Raw genomic sequence first — 20,877 nt, 5'->3', positions numbered from 1 at the left:
TAAAACGATCACTTTAAAGCTTGTGTATTTTTCTCCCAAAACCTACTTTAGAAATTAGTCAGTAGTAATAGCATATTAATGTGTGTATCAATCAGTTCCTAATAATGCATAATTACATATTTTAAAATAAAATCGAATTAAATTAAAAATTCGACTGTAGGTACTTTGAGATATTATCAAGTAATAACCAGCACAACTAAAAACATCGAGGATCGAGAGAAAGTGCGAAAAGAAAAGAAAAAAAAATCTCAAATCAACGTCATGGTCAGACAAGATCATAACTTCCTATGAAGCAGAAGCATCTGCTTCATGCAACAGCAGGCAGAGTGGCTTACACATTAATGACAAAATACAGTTAAGCATGCATTTTTGCCTTTAGTTGTGTTGATTACGAGAACAGCTGCAGATAAGTTCGAAAACAAAACGGAAAGGAGGACTATTTTTATTTTATTCTTTTTTGCAACTGTTTTCACAAAAATAAAATTAAAACAAACTGTCTTAAACCAATTCAATGACCGGAATTTGTGCTTTAGCGTTTACAAATTTAGTTCGCCGAAAGATAGCCTCTTCACTCTCCGACCAACACGATGTAGCGAATATTTGTATACTTCACGAGGCAGACGATTTTCATCATAAAAGGAAGTGTCATCCTGTTTATTAAACAGGTTCAAATGACTTGAAAAGTAACATTTGGTCTACTGGAACCACATTATCTAAGCTTGATGAACGTAATGCTAATTAAGCTTTCGTGGATCCTATGAGAAGCTTATAATTATTGACATATAAACCAGCTCTTAAGTTATTCCGAATTTTATTATCGCTACTAGTTGAATTTCATCCATCAGTCAGCGAGATCACACCAAGTTGTTTACTGAAGGCTTAATTAAAGTGGCTTAAAAATTCACTGATCGCTAGCACAGAGCCGATCCTTAGTTCATCCATAGTAATGAAGTTTACATCCTTTCGTGAGAGAAAAAAAAAAATTTCGCAAAAACCATTTAATTCGATGACTGTCGAAAGTTAAACGAATTTATGCCACACCTACCAGTTTGCTTACGTACTCCAGGTCATTTGTTTTATCATTCCAAATGCTCCCACTGAAACCAGAAATGATCAAATTTTTATTAGATACCAAACAGTTTTTTAAAACATATCCAACAATGTGAAATTAAGTTAGGTCGCTAACAAAAGTTTATCCTGATGCGATTGTAAATTAAGATGTTACTATATATGGACATCTTGCGATTGCCATAAATAAAAATGTTATTCAGCAAGTTTCCATAAAATGTCTAGCTAGTTCAGGAATAACATGCTGCAAAACAGATTTAGCATTTTGCGAAAAACGCACCTAAAAAGACTTAAGTTTGCTTATCACATTCGATTTTATTCAATGTATCGATAATTACTATTCGCCAAACAAAAAATAATTTTTTTGGGGGGGGGGGGGGGCTTTCTCGAACTCTTTGGCATAAAGAACTTCAGTCTTTAATCTCTTTTAACTATCAGGAAAAAAAAACAAAGAATCGATAGGAAAAACAATGAAGGCGGAACAAGACTAACGGAATCTAGCTCCATCTTAGTTTGGAAGCAAGGAAATTGCTCCTTAGTAAGTACAATCTATTCGTGTACTCTATTTTGTTGCTAAGATAATCACCTGAACGAAAACATAAGCAGTGAAAAGTTCTTTTCATATTGTTGAAGTTAGTTTATGTATACTGCATCGCTTGAATTATCCCCCCCCCCCAAAAAAATAGCTGAATTAGTCGTATAGGATTCAACACGAGTAGAAATGACTTTTCATGCAGTTTTATTATTCATCCTGGATGATTGTAAACAATTGTACAAAGTGAACTTGCTGTTATACATGTACAGTTAGGAAATGTTATGCAATTACTGGACAGATGAACATGAATTTCTAATTTACTGTTTGTGGCTCGAACAGATAAAGTCACCATCAACACAATCTGTTCTCTAGTGGGAGAATATTAGTAATTTGCTGGCGCTCGAATAACGATCGCAAGTGCAGCGCCATAACACACATTTCACTTTACCATTATATATCTTGTACTGTAAATGGCATCTATTATGCTCACTAATTAAAAGGGAGCTTAAGTACCGCGCCTGCATAGAAAACAACCACGATTACCTCTTTATCGCTATCGTAATTCGATTTCCTTGTTGTAGGAATGGAATGTATAGAATTCTCGCATATTCAACATATCTTTCTGACGTATCGCCATATTCGTTGGTCATTAAGTTATTGAAGAATATTACTTTCCTTTAAATTGCAGGTAAGATTAATTAAGCAATAAAAGAATTTTATTCTTCCACGAGATGATCATCGTGGTGGAATGTTTCTCTTTCAATACTTAAAGTACTTCGAAATTAAGAGAATCGTGTAAAATGAGGATTTAATATTCAATAAAACTAATGCCGATCCCCATTTAGATGAAATAAGCATGTATGCATTTCTTTTGAAAAAAGGCTTCGTAAAATTTAAATGACAATTGAAATATTTCTTACGCAAAACGATCTCAGAAAATAAAACTAAGACCATTCAAGAAATATTACATATTTTCTTTATTAATCGTGTCTAGGGGCGAAGAAGGGATCCTACTGTAAAAAGAAGAAACTTATGAGGGGAGTTATAATAAATGATTAATCCTTGTGAAACACTGAAGATGTTCCAAGAAGGGGAAGGAAAAATAGTTCAGGGAGTTTGAAGCTGAATTTTATGGTGTACATGTACTAATCACGTTTATTGGTTGAAGAAACTGATGGAAATCTAGTTGAGATTAATTATGTCTAATAGAAGTGTTAAGAAGCAAAAGAGCCGAAACAAAATACAGCAGCTACGTTAAATTTATAATACAGCAGGTAAGGAAAGTTTCCTTCTTCACCAAAATTCTAGTTTAATTTTGTACCCAAAACAAAATCGACCATAGAACTCATTTCAGATAACAACTAGAATGTTACGGAGGTGGCGACAGTTGTCTGCTGTATTCTCGCTCTTATGCTTCTGAAACAGATGCTCACTTTTTCAGCGATGGTTAGGTGGAGACCGGCTGTCTCTTGCCCCTCTCGGGTTTCCAAAATTTTAGGTATAAAACTCTTCGCATTCTCCCTTTGAGGAGAATGCGAAGAATTATATATATAGTACTGCAAATCTTTAACCATCAGTTCTTTAAACCAGCGACAAAAGTCGAAACAGTTTCTACCAATTATCAAATAATAATTGCACATTATACGTTAAATGAGAACGACTATCCACTAGATTGTGTTTCTTGAAAATATACAAGCACTTTAGAAATAAGTACTCAAGACTGTTGAGTTATTTTCGAATAGTGCACACAATGAATCGACTTTCCTTCTTAGGGAAACACTTCCTTGACTCATCTTTCGTAGTTCTGAAAAGCCAGACGAATTTAGTATTGCGATTTTTTTTATTTAAATGCTTCTTCCAATAGTAATTTACCACCTAATGTCACAATTCTGAAACTTGAAGGCGATTTGCATCCTAGTTTCTTTGCTCTAGCATTTAAATGGTGATATCAATATCCTTACCCAACAATTTCCCTTAATAACCGACAGCCATATCCCTTCCACGGTGTAAGCAGGAGGTATGAGGAATGAATTAAGAGATGAAAAGACTAAAGAATTAAGGCTCATAAGGGTGATGGACTTGATATTTCACCACATATTTTGAAGGAATGTTATGGGAGTCAAGTTTTCACATATCTTTTTAACATGAATCTTGCACTGCGCAAAGTTCCAAAAGAGTGCACAATTGTCCGATTCAAAGGGACGTGATAAGACTAAAGCTTGGAATTATAAGCAGGTCTTTGTCTGGAGTTGTGGTTAAAGTGATGGAGATTAGTTAGGACCAGGGTTCAGAATTGGGTTGACAATATGAAAATTGACAGGCAGCATGAGTTTCTTAAAAGGAAGATCGTGTAGCAATCTGCATACTTAAAGTGACAAACGCATTGGATAAGGGTGATGCATACACAGTAATACATTTAGATTTTGCAAAGACCTTTGATAAACATGTACCAGACAATAATTAGTTCAGTGAATTAGCTGTTTGATAAGTATCAGTGAGTTGTCTATGGAGGAGCGATATCCCAGAAGAGGAATGTTACTAGTGGTGTATCCCAACGGTCTGTTGTGGGTCCACTGCTGCTATTTAATTTGCATGTAAATGATATTGAGAGAGGTCTGAATTGTGATATGCAGTTGTTTGCAGATGCAAAGTTGAGAAGTATTAGGAGTAGAGAGGCATTGCAAGACGACTTGAATGCACTGGCTGAATGGGAAAATGATGGGGTTCGGCTAAATATTCGAAATCTCAGAAGCAAAAGATAATATGTAGAATACACAATCGGTAGAAATATCTTGAAAGAGATAGAGAATTTGAAAGATCTGGGAGTAATTATGGAAAATGACGTAAAATTTCGGGAACATATTACTAAAATTCTAAGGACACAGCGAATAATGGGAGAGAACTGACTTGAATGATGTTATAGTTCCATTGTATAAGGCTTTGATCAGGCGACATATCGATTATTGTGCCCATGTTTCGTCACCTAGTTTTCAAAAGATGCATTGCAGGTTCACAGACGATTTACAAAGCGGTTTCTAGTCTGTTAAGCATGAAGACAGATTGCATTTTCTCAATTTGCAGAAACTGGTACGGGATATGATTGAAACAAATCGTTAAAGAATTATTGTCAGGTTAATGTGGAGCAAGTTTTTTTATAGAATGAGAATACAGGGAGAGAACACGGTCATCCCTGGAAGCTGTACAAGGGAAGTGGGCAAAGGGACTTTTTTTTTTTGTATAGAAAGTCGTTAGTGATTGGAATACATTGCACTTTCCACACTCAGCAGAAACTGTGAACACATTTAAGGTGTGCGGTATGATAAACTGACTCATAACATTTTAACTGTAACTTACAATATTCACAAATTATTGCTTTGAAAGTAAAATATTTACAAGTACCTGAATTGGAACAAAAGTTCGGGCGACAAACCTCGTATTATGAATTTGCCTTTAGGAATGAAAGTTGGGTCTTCTGCTGGTTGTATAGCACCACTTTCCTGATGAATTTTGACATGCTTTTCATCCAAATCATCTTTGAACTTATTCAAATCCTTTAAAAAATGTGAAACATGCGGTCTATTGATATTATATAGCACCGCTGCTGTGACGCATAAAGTTAAGAGGTTTCTCCCTCTTTTCAATCAATAACGTAAAGCTGCTAATTGAACGTGATAATCCGCCCTTTGCCCACTTACAAACTTCGAAAAAAATGTTCATGCTGCGTTTTTTCTCCTCTTTTTTATGCTTGCCATTTTAGCCAAAAGTTGAAGATTAAGCTCCATACAATTTTTTTTTTTTTTTAAATAACGAAACCTGTGGTGCGTTCATAATTAGAAGAGACACGTATAAACCACAATGAAAATTATTTAATTGTAAATATTTCATCCTAAGTATCTTAGGACATCAGTACAGTATTTAAACAAAAATTAGGAATAACATACAGTTAGGGTGATCTCATGAAAACGTGCTAAAGTAGTACAAAAAAAAAAAAAAAAAAAAACGTTAATTATTTAACACAGTTTTGTATGATAATTTCATATACTTTAGGAATAGTAAGAACGTCGTTGCGGTTTAGGTTTGGTCTGTGTAGTAGGGCTTCAGAACTTTCTTTGTATAAACGTTCATGTTTAAATAAAGATCTATGTAAAAGTTTAGCCTTTTCCCAATGGATCCTATGGTTTGGAGTTTCAATTCCGTGTTTCAATTCCTAAGGACAAATTCTCACCCTTGATGTTACCTGGTGTTTATGAGATTCCATGCTCATGCAAATTATCTTACTTTGGACAGACAGGTAGGTCTGTTCAGAAACGCATCTCGGAACATCAAGACCACATTCGTCTTCTTAAACCGCAGAAATCTGGCCTCTCTCAACACGGAATTGAAAATCCAAACCATAGGATCCATTGGGAAAAGGCTAAACTTTTACATAGATCTTTATTTAAAGATGAACGTTTATACAAAAAATAAGTTCTGAAGCCCTACTACACAGACCAAACCTAAACCGCAACGACGTTCTTACTATTCCTAAAGTATGGGAAATTATCATACAAAACTGTTAAATAATTAACTTTTTTTCTTTTTTTTTGTTGTTGTTTTACTACTTTAGCACGTTTTCGTGAGATTCTATTGTAATCATGCGCCCTAACTGTATGTTATTCCTAATTTGTTTAAATACTGTACTGATGATGTCCTAAGATACTTAGGATGAAATATTTACAATTAAATAATTTTCACTGTGGTTTATACGTGTTTCTTCTAATTAATACAATTTTTAATCAAATTTTCTTAATGGACACAAATTTGATGAGTACAAAACAACTATGAAATTAAGTTTTATTTTTCTTTTTAACACCGAAAAAAGCTAAACCGGTGAAAAACGATGAAAAAAGTGTGCTTCAAAACATTTGGTGAAGGGAGAATTTAAGATTTAATTCGGAATCTTGCATTCTTTGTGGAATAAGATCAGTTCGGATGCTATCTGAACTGTGTTTACGAGTGGCAATTTCTGAAAGCTAAGTCAGTTATGCATTCCCACCCATTTCTCTCCCTGTCAACGTATTCTATAGTAAGAGGAACAGCAAGTTTCCTTAACAGCTCTGAAATCTAAAAGATCAATTCCTATAAATGATTACAGAATGTTTAAAGAATCAGATTATATGCTATATTAGTTGCTTGTATAAAAAACTTAATTTGTTCTTAAACATTTTTTAAGAACATTAAATCCTGAGACTTATGTACTACAGTGTCCTGTAGTACATAAGTCTCAGGATTTGTTCTCTAGCTGTCTTTATTTTGCAAGGTAATTCTGCGGATTCAGTTTTTTTTATTTTCATTCTTCGCAAAGTTAGTTTAGACCCTTCTCTTCCTTCCAGGAGCAATGTCAAAGGTATTAAAATAACTCTTCTGTAAACTCAGTACACTGACAATCTACTTCCACCCTCTTATTTTTTTAATATCGCTAGTAATACTTCGTATATATGAGATTACAATGTATAAACTATGTAGCCAGAATTTAAAAAAATGGTGACCCATGAAAGAATGGGTATTTATAGTAGTTTATCCCAACTGTATCAAGGGGTAAATAACCCTTGATTAGCGACCAACATTATACGTTAAGCTTCCAACAAGCAGGAATGTGGGGGGGGTCTTTCAAGGAGAAATTAAAATTATTCAAAAAACTATGCAACAATAAAATTCGAGTCCACGACGTGCAAGTTGGAAAGCGAAGCAAGATAATACAAGGTGTCAACATTTGTATACCATCTAACATAAACAGTCTCCATTTTATTGAACATTTCAATCAAATCAGTCGAAATAAATTTAAATATGATGCACAAATTAAAATTAGAATAAAATGTCGTTTCAATTTACAATTTTAAGAAGACAAAGTTGTCTACCATGTTCTCTTCAAAGTTCTGTCATTTACAAAAAAAATCATTTTAGGGATCATGTAATGGTGTGCAGAGTTCAACTAAAAGCTTAGCAGTTAGCGAGACTAATTCTATAAACACCAAGACAGTTTCAAGACACATTGTAATTCTCATCGTTGAGTGAATAAGATCCATACCACCTTCAATATCGTCAAATTTAATGTCCTCTACACGCAGTAATATAGAGCTGTTGTTGAACATAAATTGGCCTTTAGTTAAAATATGGAAGATACTTTTAACTTGATTTCTGAAAGCATAAAAAATGAAAACATTAAGGATTCAATAATATGAATTTTACAAAAACTAAAGTATTACTGGTATTGCATCAAAAAACAATATATATTAAAAAATACCAACAGTTACCTTCGAGTATGGTCTTACATCAGTTAAGGAAAACTATTGTTGAGGTAGTCAAGAATTCGTGAAGAGATTTGTGTTCATATTATATTGCTGCGTTCTGCGAAAAGAAAATCGTTCTGAGACAGGCTAACACCGATTTAGTTAATAAATGCCTAAAATGTTCTTGGGTGGAAACTAGCCCTGAACTTTCCAAATATGAGAAAGATGCTATGCTTTCAGAGAGACCGAATTCAGCATTACTAACTTCACTGATTTTGTAGATCGGCAGGAAGGATTTCTTCTTAAAGTACATCCTTAGCTCTATTCTAAACAAAACTTTGAAATACAGCTTACAGAAAGATGTTTATGCCTTAAATTTGCATTTTTTCGCTAATTTAAAAACTGAGCCTTCCATATACTTGTAACATTGGAGAGAATTGAGAACCTATTGAATCAGGGGAAGATTCCGGACAGACAGCTGTCACATCTCATTCTAAACACCAACGTGTATTGTCGGAAACAGTGCTTGTATAGGGTGGACTTTTTCTAAGAAGCAGATTTACAAATTCAAGTTTACGGAGTTAGAAATCCTACTTGCCTGCGGCAAAAAGATGGAGGTCCGCAAGGAAAGTTAACTTATTAAGTATAACACCTAGAATTTCTAGTTGAAAACTAAAATTGAGCTTATAAGTCTTCTGCATTTAGTACTAGAAACGTTGCTAGCAGAGAGACCCCTTCAAGAACAAATAGTTCAGTTCTTAAATATTTAGGATATTACATGAAACATTGATTGTTCCTGTATGTCAAAGGCTAACAGAATGAATGTCTTCAGGCCTATCTTAAAGAATGATAATCTATAATATAGTTAGCGCCAGAGCAGTATTAACATATGCAGCGTAAATGAGCAAAGCAATTTTAAATTTTAGACATTGAACACAAAAAAATATGGGAACACAAATTAGAGAAATTATTAGATAACCAATAAGCGACTGGATCCGAAATGAAAAGTGAAAAATCATCGAAAGCATACAGGAATTATTGGAATCGTTCTGAAAGTTCGGTTATCAGTGCTTTTGCATGGATATTTATTTCACTACATCCGCTGCATTATTTCAGCTGCCTGTTAACAAATAGTTCCATGCTATTCAGCTTATTAAATGTCTCGTTTTTTTTTTTTTTTGGTCAATACGAGGACGTTGTATGTAGGTCTTCCTCAGTTGACGCAAATGTTAATCACTATATTACCAGTTATGCGAGGATTTTGTAAGCAACTTCACTTCAAGTCAAAAAGACACCTTCAGTTTATCGATCTCTAATATCACCCATGTAACAGTTGGATACTCGGTCACAAAACAGTTGATGACAGGTTCTACCGAACGATGTATTCTTGAAAGTGTTGTCTTCAACCTTCTGCAGGTTTACCTTTTTCCAACAGCGCTAATTTCTATTGTTCAATCTGCCGTTAACGACAAAAGTCGGAACACTGAATAGATTCAGGTTAAGCAATTCTTCCTGAGAGTTCCCCAAATGTAGTGTTAGCGATCTATTTGTATATCCTATATTTGCACTGCCATCCAGGCTAGGAACATTTATAAATTTCTGGAATGCAGACTTTTTTTTTTTTTTTTGTTGTTGTTCTTCTATTGTCATACTAAGTGAATCGTCTCCTTCGCAAAACATTCCGAATGTCAGTACGATACTCCAGAACTCAAAAATATTAAAAATCATTTTATTTCAGAAGTTACGAAATAATCTAAAATAATAATTACATTCCAAATTACTGATGATCAACAAATTTTAAAAAATTTTATTTTGGAAGATGCTTAAAATTTCTGCGAATATAAATTTTCAGTCCTGTGTGAGACAACGAATTACATGAACGAAAAATGAACTTTGTTTAAAACAAAGTAACCTTTTATTATTACTGCTATCGCTAATGATGTTAACTCTGGCGTTAATTTTTTAGGGTTAGAGTAGAGAAGATGTGCATGTGAACCTTTTATGTGTATACTAAAAAGATCCAATATCCATTCCAAAAGAGCGAGTTTCCTTCCGCAGTAGGAAGATGTAAATAAGACAAAAATTAACAGCATTCGTCATTAGAAGCATACGTTTTCCAGGTACACGATATATACGTGTGCAAGAACCCAAATTCGTAATGCTGCAATGCAACTAATATTAGCTGACGAAATGACCTTGGGCAGCTTTACGTTTCACGGAACATGAAAGATCTTTCCAATTTTTTTTTTTCTTTCTCTCTTTACCCAGCAGAACAAAAACATTTTTGCACGAATGTCTAAACTCAGCTTCTGGAAAGGAAAGCAACGATCGTTAACCATGAAATTACATCTTAATTTGAAGATTAAGTGCAGTTATTAATCCACAATATTTGTAATATTTTAAAACAGTAAACACTAGCATAATTGCAACAACTCAACACAAACCATTCTGCATAAACTATGTCAGGCATACGAAAAGAGCAATAAGATAGTTTATAATAAGTCAAACAGTATCGGCTTTTTGCATGATACCTCTCGCGAACGCATGACTTAAACAATCTCGTTAGCAGAGGTAGGAAGAGTATAAGATGCAGCAGAGACGTTTGCTAGAAGATTAAAGTTTGAATGGCAGATTCCATTTTTTTTTTTTTTTTTTTTTAAATACAAAACTACTTTTACAAGAGTAAGTTTCAGCTTTCATCTCTTATTCTTCAATTTTTTTTTTTTTTTTTTCCAAAAAGGAATGAGCTATCCATAAAGATATTTTAAGTCAAAATTGCCGTGAGGTGTAATAGTTGTTCAAATATAAGCATGAAACATTTGGGGGGGGGGAAAGAAATACAAATTTTCAGTGACTTTCGTGGTGCACTTGCACCACGAAAGTTAGTTTAAAATGAACAAAATAATGCACATTTCAATATTTAAATGAAGGCTAGAGTACATTCTATGTATGTTTAAATATTTGTTTCTATATCGTGGCAGTCCCCTTTTCCAATACGCATTCTAAAATTTGCTAGTAAAATTCAGTTCCAGACAAACTGATATTCGAAGATATTCGTGATCAAGTTTTACAAACATCTGATACTCGCGGCACGGAAATGCACAGTTCATTCTTCGCCATTTAAAATGCAAAAAATATGCATTCAACTCACAGGAAACGTTGTATTATAAAGAAAGTATTTCAATGAAAACATTAAAAATTAAAACAGCTACTACACGTTTGAGGCACAATAGTACAAAATAAACCAACATTTGTTTTTCCGACATGCTATAAATCAAACAAGATAAATACTTGATCACGCGGCATTCGTTAATTTTTCTGGTGTGTTTCACTGAATAAAGTGGAATCGAACTCAATACAGCAAAGCCCTACCGCATAGCGAGTTTTTGTAGGTTCCATCCTATTTGCACATAGTCACCTGAATAATATAAAACAACGGAGTTGTTGCCGTATTCTCTGCTAGTGAGAACCAAAACAAAATTTAAACGAATACAGAAAGGCACTGACAGAACATTACTACATGTTAAGACCAAAATTAATAATAACGCGAAAACAGTTCCGAAAATTCAAAATTATATTCTTAAAAAGGATAAAAGAGGAATATCCCGCCCTTCCCCCCCCCCTTTTTTTTTTCATCAGGAGAATTGTCACCCTTGACGAATACCGAGTTGAAAAATTAAACCACAGGTAATAAAACCAAGATGAACAGGGTAAATGCATTAGTCGAATAGATCTGATTAATGCCGCACAAGCGATTTATCAGAACTTGCAATGTATTAGCATAGCGTATGGGCTATACATCGATTTGAGAAATATTTCTTAAATGAGTAAAAGATTTATTTCTTCAAACACTTAAAGTAATAAGTTTGTTTCCATGAAAACCTATTTGAATATAACTTTAAAGATCGCAACATTTTTATATTAACTATCCTCGCATTTAAAGATTAGATAGAATGAATGTACAAGATCGCACCACTTACATTCTTGAACGTCTGCAATTAAGCAATCATTGATTGAACATATTTAGGGAAGTAGTTCAGCAAAATGCATAAAGTGAAGCTGGGCACAATTGAGAAATCGAATGGTCTATACTTCCTTTAATTCTTATAGAAAAAGCAGTATCATGTTTTGAGTTCGTTGCTCACTGCTCAAACTTTAACGCTCCCCTTAATATCATCACACGACACAGTAAGTACTGAAGACGTCAGTTTTAAGATGTATTATATTATGATTACTTGAGAGTAGGAAGAGTCCATTTGCTATAGTTATTCAACTGTGTGGTTTTATTTTCCCTAAGATATTATGGTGCGTCATATCTCATTTCAGCAGGCGGAATATTATCAAAGGGATAAAGACAGTCAATTGCTATAGAAATATACAGTGACTAAGATTCTTGAAACTCAAACTGAGCGGCGAAGTGTCATACCACAAGTCAATAATTGTGGTGATAAACTATCACATTACAAGATACGTTGCTACATCTGATGTTATGGTTTGAAGACGAAAATGATTTTCGTTCAAATTGGAATTTAATAACTTTGAATGGAATTTTGTAACCTGAAATATTTATTTATTTAAATTGACATTTTATTAGAGAGAGAATATAACGAAAATTGCTTGGATACTATGAGGGGAAAACGCACATCTCCTTTTAAGGACCTCTTTAGGCACATTTAGCACAGTTTGTTGGTTTGGTTAGAATTAGGATCAACGTGGGACAAGGATGTGTTCTCCAGCCAGTTTATGGAGCTTATAACGACCTTTATGAAGGCTTATTAAATTTATAGTATAATTCTAAATCCATCCATATTTTACAGAGAAAGATTTCCTTAAACCACGCTACCGGCCAGGACGTATATACACGTCCAAGTTACCATGGATACGAAGTGCATATTAAAATTGTAATACCATTGATATTACATTGGAATATATGATGGATACGAAACGTATGAGAATGCGTATTTGATCCATAATGGCCGGTAAGGTGATGCGTTTTAAGTAATGCAAGCCAAGGCAACTCCGATTCCAAGGTTATTACAGTATATGGATGTATAAGGCTCACCTGCAGCATTCATGTAGGAAAATTCTCCTATTCAGCTTCACTTCCCTTTTTATAGATGGGTACTGTGAGAGCTACTTCATTCAACCTTCTGTTCATGAAATGGTGCTTTAATAAACACTATTAGTTCGATAAGTATAATTGTCTTGTATATCTGACGTTTGAAATTTTATGTAGGAGCTTCATTATAGTGCTTAAAATATTTTATTTGAATTTAAATATTTTGCTATGTAATTGATGCCATTTAATTTCTATGCTAATAAGAATGTAATTTGTGTCCGATAATGATTATTGAATTGATTATAGAACTCCTTGATATTTCCTTTTTTTTTATTTATTATTTCAAAGGAAGCTTTTATTTAAAAGCATTATTTTATTTAAAAAGGGGATGATTAACATTAGCATGCAGCCAAAAAATAAATAAATAAATAAAATAAAATTCTGGCATTTTTATTACAGATAATGGGTTAAGATTTTATTCTTATTATAATGCATTGTATTATACAGAGTAACATCACAAAGATCTAGCTTATGACTAAGCTAGATATTTCCCAGAATGCTTATTGTAGACAACTTAGTTTAAAATGAATAAACTTTTGAATCTGGTATTAAATTTAGGTGATTTGTAATATTTTCTTACCCTTAATGAATCTGGTTCATTTGGATGAGAAAACAGCATTAGAATCAAGGAAAATTTGTAACTGTAGCTCAAATGATTTAGAGGCAGTTTTCTGGTTGCTTGAGATGCTATGCTCAAAATATCAGGATATCAAAATATCTTCCAGTTATTACAATTTAAAAGCGCTACCATTTGACTTATTCATCATCATCATCAGCAGCACCCATGGGTCCAATGCTTTTTGCTGTTTCTCTCTGTCAATTTCCAGGTAACTCATCCTGCAAACTCCACACTACTAATCAAACACCAAAAGTTTGATCTTTCTTTTGTTATTGCAAATATATCCATAAAGGTTAAGTTTCTTGCAAATTATTTTCTGTTAGATTCTCTTTGCTGTTTACTTTTTTATACACAGTTCTTCATTTGTTATATTTTGCACGCATCCAATTCATAGAATCTCTATAATGTCCTTTCAAAAGCGAACATTCATCTCACATAGTCTTTGACCATTACCCATGTCTCAAACCATGCCGAGTGCTTATGTTTATATATGTTTCCAGCAGTTTCAGCTTTATGGCAAGGCTCGCTGATTTACTTTTCTGTATCATGTTCATTGCCTTAAGGTTTACTTTTGCTTTTGTTATCCAAGATCTTATCTCCCTTTTTTTAGTCTAAATTATGCACTCTAGGTATTGACTTTTATTTGCTTTTTTTTTCTCTTCTGTCTGAATGTTACTGTTTTTTTTTTTTTTCAATGTTCAACCCATATCTCTTTCCTTCTCAATTTGACACTGTTCTTTCTACCTCTTCAATAATGACAAAGTTGTCTCAAATTGTAAATTTTTTTTTTTTGTATATTGAATAGAAATTCCCCTTTTATTCTCCTTTATGACATCCACTGCGCTTTCCAAACGTGTTGCCTTTAGGTTTACTTTTGCTTATTAGGTCTTGTCGTATGACTCTTTGTTGTTTGGAGCTATCATCCTGTTACTCCCATAATTTCTCACAGTACTCTCTGCATTATCATTGATATTCTGCAATAGACATTATCAGGTTTCTGTCCACTCCATAAGATTCAAGTACAACCTATGTTATTTTCTGATCTATCGCCAAATTCTTTCTAAAAGTGAACAAAGCAGGCATGAATTTTTTTATTTTTACATAAACCTTTTTTCACAATCATGGCATTAATTTTTGGCGCACGGTACTTTTTTGAAATCTGCTTGCTCATATTCTAGATTTTATTCCATTAGTTTCCTTATTCTTTCTGTTAACATCATTTTAAATACTTTCCCCCCCATGATTCATTAGAACAGTTGTTTGGCAGTTTCTATAATCCATTTTGCTTTCGTTTTTTTGTGAATGGATGTGAGAATTGATCTTGTCTAATCTTTTTGATGTTTTCTCTTTGTCCCATGCAATGTTACATGACTGGTGTAGTTCATATGTTATCACCTCACTACTGTATTTCCTCATCTTCTCAGTGATCGTATCTTTTATGGTTTTTCAAATGTTTTATTGCTTTCTGAACCAAATCCCTCAGTAAATCCATCTTTTCCTTTATGCTTGGTGATATTTCCTTGAAATGATCAGTTAACCTTTTTTGGACCTCATCGCCTGTGTCTTATATAACATGAAACAGTAACTTGTGTATATTCTGTTCCTCAAGATTCCACCCTTGTCAACTTTTATGGTCCTCTTGTACTCTATTCACTATAGCATTTATTGATATCCTTGAATTGTTCCAGTAGCCACTTTGATTTATCTCTTCTAAAGTAACTTCTTGACTTCATTGCATTTTGCTCTATGCTGTTTCATTTCTACAGAAATATCTCCTAATATTTAATACCCCTTTTTTTCTTGAATTAGCTTGTGTCTTTTCTGAGATCCACCTCTTCTTTGCCTTTTCTGTCTCTGCGACTTTCTTCCACTGCTGTCTGATTGCAGACACCAATTTGTTCTTATCTTCCAGTTATTTTCCCCCATAATGGATTTCATTTCTTCCTTAAGCACTTGCCTGTATCCTTTCCTTGTGATTTCCTTACCCCAATGTCCTATCTCTGACTCTGAAGCTGTACCTTCACTTGTTGTTTGAGTTTTAACTTAATGTTGGCAGTTACTAAGATATAATTTGATTCCATGTCTGCTCCTTGAAACATTCAAACACTGTTCGACTGATGTGACCCATCTCTTGCTTATGATTATAATACCCAGCTTTGTTCTTTCTTGTTCTTCCACAAGGTGAGTGCCATGTCCACTTTCTGCAATTCTTTTTGTTGATATTTCGTATTGCAAGTTAATGCGTCATGATTCAATTCAAACTTTCATTGCTCCTTCATTTCATTTCGTCTTTCATTGCTCTGTCCGTATCCATATTTGTCATTATTCTTTGTTTCTCTGTTCTCAGTTCCAATCTTAGCATTACAAACTCTTCCAGTAATCAATTATTCAGTATATCTTTCTTTAGTACTAAGTTTCAAGATTATATCCATGTCATAGAATAACTATTTCTTTTTTTAGTACTTTCTAAAGGGTAAATAGACCTAGACTGCAGTGATGTTGAATGGTCTTGCTGCAAATCTTGCCATTGTTATTCTTTTGTTTACTGGTTTGTATTCTAATAATGCTTCTCTTCTCTTCTCTAAGAGGAATCCAACCCCTACTTTATGCCATGTACTATTGCCATTCCACTATTCTTCTCTCCAACTTTATTCAGTGCATCTTTACTAATCCGAAGATGTTGCATTGGTATCATTCCATCTTCTTGCAAAACACGTCTGGCTTTCCAGGAGTACATAAAGTACAGATATTTCATGTTCCTACTGATAGCATGTCTCTTGCTAGTTTTACTCACACTAATTTTGGTAGCAGACTTGTTGATCTAACCCTGATTGCTCGGTTGGGTTACATAGGTCTTGTTATTTCTGGTTACATAGGTCTTGCAACATCTGAGCAGCATGTTATTTTCCTTTGTACTTTCTCATATTGCACCAGATTTCAATTGTGTTTTGTTTTTACAGTCAGCACATCAACACTCATATGAATAACAATAGTATTTTTCAGCCACCCAGTATGGATCAGATGCTGCAGCTGCCTGTTGGTTTGGTGAAGTTAAAGGATCTTGAGTGAGAACAGGAAACTTCATGCTTCTGAAATTAAAGCCATTTCTGTTGTTTATCAGGGGACGTATCATTTGGCCTAGCACCTACCCTGTGAGTTATTCAAGTGCAGCATCTTGCTGTTATTAATATTAATATTATAGGTAAATAGGAAGAACATTAAAAAGGAATAGGCACTTTGGAAAAGTAATTCAATTAATATAAATCCTGCACAAAAATTAATCTGGTTCTAGTTTTTCTCAAGTGTAAGCCATTAAGTGATGGCGAATATATATATATATATATATAAAAGGAAAAAAATACAACCTATTTCCTACCCATTGCAAGGTGAAGGTCTCTTGAGAGTTTTTGGGTCTACTACTCCCACGGTGACCCAGTCAATATTGGGAGAGGACAAGCACAAACATCCATGCCTACGTGGGTTTGAACCCACAGCCTCTTGGATGGAGAGTGGACACGCTAACCACTCCTCCAACGAGGCCAGCAAAAAAAGCCTCTCGCATTGCGGGAAGTTTTGGGTCTACTATTCCCATGGTGGTCCAGTCCACAGTGGGAGAGTACAATCACAAATATCCATACCTACGCGGGATTCGAAGCCGCAGCCTCTTAGCTGGAGAGCGGATAGCTAACCACTCGGCCAATGCGTAGGCCAGCGAATGTATTTATTTATTTGCTGGAAGCTTGCTTTTGTTAACTGCTTGCCCACACAGAACTGATGATGGTTTGCTACCGGGATGAAATTTGATGCATAACCATTGGTTATGCATTAACAAGATGCATAACCAATGGTGGTTATACATCTTGTTAAAATCGTAATTTACACACTAAACGTTATAAAATATATCATGCAACCTTATTAATGCTATATTAGTGTTTGGATAGGCTGAGTTGCATAATCTGGAAACCCTGCACTAGAGACCTAACGGATGTGTTTCAAGCCATTTCAGCCCTCCACTAAATAAGTAGATGGTCTTACATCAGGCATTAAAAACTGCCAATTGCCTGAAGCTGTTCACAAACAATCACATAACAAATTCAAACTGGCAAGATATTCCTTTAAATGCAGAAATATCCTCTTTTCTGGCCATCCAGTTAACACATTAAAAGTTAGTTAACATGTAGTTTGGAAACCTAAATTGCTAATAGAGCAGTTCTTTTATTTATTTATTTTAAACAGTAAGCTTAAAGCTTCATTAGAATTCTGTTGCTATTTCTCACTTAAAATGTCAATCTTCGCCCATGATAAAGTTACTACCGAGAGACCACATCTGTAACATTCCAGGTGTAGTCTGTAAAGAGGCAAAATATCTTCCATATCCTTACATGTCAATGTTTGTTTCAACACCGCAATTATCTTCTGAGTTGTATTTGCAGTTATTATGTGAAATTTGAACTAAAACTTTCTATCTCCTTTAACTATAAGATCTCTAGCCTCATCAGCTGCTACAAAATCCCACCAATATAATATACTGTTGATATCCCATCATGACAAAGTGCATAACTTTACACTTACTAACATTAACTGATAGTCATTATCGTTTGCCCAAACTTCCAGCCTATACAGATCACTATAAATGATATATATATCAGTAGCATCTCTCATTACCCTGTGCATCATTGCATTATCAGCAAACAACTGAATTCCCCTGTCAGCCTCTTTCCAATATTATTAATGCATAGATTAAACAAAACAGTCCATGGACATCCCTGGGTTACACCACTGATCATCTTAAATCTGACAGATTCACATCCTCCATATATCACTTTCTGATACTTGTCTCTCTGCCACCCACTTATCCAAGCCAATAGTTTATATTCCAATCCCATATTCTCTAGTTTATGCAACAGCCTTTTATGTAGTATCCTGTTAAATGGCTTAGTAAATTCAAATAGTACAATAAGGTCCCTTTATCCAACAGAGCAGTTATAAAATATGAGTAAATTGCTCAGACATGACCCCCCGCCCTTTAGTAAACCCATGATATTCCTTCCAAAGTACAGTATGTAATTTTTGTTTTTCAACTGATTTCTGTATATTCTGTAAGTTCTTACCAACTTTTCTAAAATCTTTACAATTACTAGGCATAATTCGATGAATACGGTCTTTGTACATTCATCCATACTTTCTTTTTCTGTGAGATCTTGAGTAAACCGACGCAAATTATGTCACATATCAAGAGCCTAGCTAGTTCAGCTGAACACTCATTTAGTACTCATGCGGATTTCCCACCTTTCTCAATTTCTGAATTCTTATGCAGGTTATGCAGCAGCTTTAGAACCTTCTTGCACCTGTATCGTTTCATTCATTGTGTTGGTAGCACTGTGCACTATGTTACATACCCCAGGTTGGTAGATCTTTGTGAAGCGAGCACTCATTATTTGAACTACTCGTCTGCGGATACTAGGGCACCCTTTGAATTCAGTAAGTTATTCTTCTACTTGCAGCATATTGATAAAATTCTTTTGAGTTGCATTTAGCCTGTGCAGTCAATGTTTTTTTATAGTCCAACTTAGCTTTCCATACCATACTCGTAGCTTTGCTGATATCAGCTTTATATTTATACATTTCATAACGCCTCTCACTCTTATTATCGTGACATTACTTCCATTATCTTCGCATGAATCTCTCTTGGTTAATAAGATTGCATATGCATTGCATTTCACTTCCACCCTGTTTGTTCTTCGAACTCTGGGAAGACATTTAGATACTTCCTCATTTAACCACCTTTTCAAAGCTTCCCTTATATTTCTGTTATTCCCATTTAAATAAATAATATCATGGAGCCAACAATACAATTATCCTGAGTTTATCATAATTTCTTGATTTTCAGTTCAGCATATAATTTGCAGTGTTTGGAACAACTATATAGTTTGCCACTCAGGTCAGTAGGCATGATCATTGTCACTAACTGGTGGCAAAATAGTCACATCTTTAATTGAGACACCTGATGCTGTGATCCTTATTGTCACCACCTCTGAGTGTGACTCCCACTGATGAGACTTCAATAAAGGTCAAAACTGGGTCCTTCCCTTAATGCATGCATAGCATTATATATGTCTGCAAGGAGAGGTACTTTGCATTATGGGAGATGCTATGGAAAGTGATGAGAACTTATACCACCTTTACCACGAGTTGCCCGAGTCCTGAAATTACTTCAGGTGCAAAGTTTGCTTACACTTGGATAAAGGATAAAACCAAATATATAATTAGTAGCATAGCCAAGTGAAAAAAACTTCCATAAACGTATCTCTAATCCAGAGAATTTTAATAATAGGGTGTGACGCCCTTTGGAAACTCGTATAGGTAAATATGACTTCTCCATTACCTTTACCTTAGTAATCCCACCTCTGGGTCTGACTCCCACTGGTGAGACTTTAATAAAGATCGAAACTGGTCTGGGTGACCAGTGACCTTTCCCTTAATGCACAGCATTATACATGTCCGCAAGGAGATGTGCTTTGTATTATGGGAGATACTAAGGCAAGTGATGAGAACCTTTACCACGAGTTTCCCCAGTTTTGAAAGTACTTCAGGCACAAACATTGTTTGTTTACATTTGGATAAAGGATAAAACCAAATATACAATTAGCAAATCTAACACTGTCCTTCAATAGCACTAAGTGTAAAGTGCTCCATATCTCACGCAAAAAATCAAAACAACCTGTAACAATCTCCCTAAACGGAGAAGTTCTCGAGGTAGACAGATTGCTAAAATACCTAGGAGTAAAAATAGACGAAAAATTTACCTTCAATAAGCACATCTCATAATTTGTAAAAGAAAAAAAAAAAAAGCTTACAAATAGTAAATCTCCTAGCTAAGTCGGCAAGGATTAAGTGGGGATTAGGTCAACGAGCGCTGAAAACAATATATACCGGAGCTATACTACCACAGATATCTTATGCTGCACCTACCTGGAAACATACACTAAAATCAAAGATAAACCGACAAAAACGAAATAGAGTTCAACGTTTTATTAGCCATACGTATAATTAAAAGATACAGGACAATATCTTTTGAGGCAGCTTGTGTTATTGCAGCACTAACACCGAACTGCCTGAAAATAAAAGAATTATCTATTATATATGACGTCACTTTCGTAAGATATAATGGAAGTTGCAATATCGATCCAAATTGCTACCAACGTCCGCTTCACTACAGTAAGTGGCCTCATCCAGCAAAGAAAACAAATATTAAGGAGAAGGGAAG

The sequence above is a fragment of the Typopeltis vanoorti genome, chromosome 2 (assembly GCF_054136105.1).
Source record: "Typopeltis vanoorti isolate ZY-2024b chromosome 2, IOZ_Tvanoo_1.0, whole genome shotgun sequence".
NCBI lineage: Eukaryota > Metazoa > Arthropoda > Arachnida > Uropygi > Thelyphonidae > Typopeltis > Typopeltis vanoorti.
This window is presented reverse-complemented; position numbering follows the sequence as displayed.